The sequence below is a fragment of the Phaethon lepturus genome, unplaced genomic scaffold (assembly GCF_000687285.1).
Source record: "Phaethon lepturus isolate BGI_N335 unplaced genomic scaffold, ASM68728v1 scaffold18005, whole genome shotgun sequence".
NCBI classification, from domain to species: Eukaryota; Metazoa; Chordata; class Aves; order Phaethontiformes; family Phaethontidae; genus Phaethon; species Phaethon lepturus.
Window position 1 is genome coordinate 12,464 of NW_010540051.1, and position 231 is coordinate 12,694.

Sequence of the window (231 nt, forward strand, 5' to 3'; positions counted from 1 at the left end):
GCCCAATTAAGAGCTTCTATGCAACTTGAATGTTCTCCCTCTTTTCTATATTTTAAGTAATTCATTGGGGAGTTTATTCACTTGAGTTCAGGTAAGCATGCCTGAAGTTTAAACCTTAAAAAAACTTAAACAGTAGTATTGTGTTTTGCAGATGATGCTTTTAAATTGTGACAATGCTTTTAAATTCCTTGGCACACAAACAGGGTTCAGGGCTTTCTCCTGTACTTAGGA

At 35.5% G+C, this 231-nt stretch overlaps 1 protein-coding gene across 1 annotated transcript in view; it reads left to right on the forward strand.

Moving 5' to 3' along the window:
* Window positions 1–231, forward strand: part of LOC104620970 (lysine-specific histone demethylase 1A) — a gene marked incomplete at both ends in the record, with an annotated part of 33,098 nt that overhangs the window by 9,597 nt on the left and 23,270 nt on the right. The gene's annotated exons all lie outside the window — the stretch shown is intronic.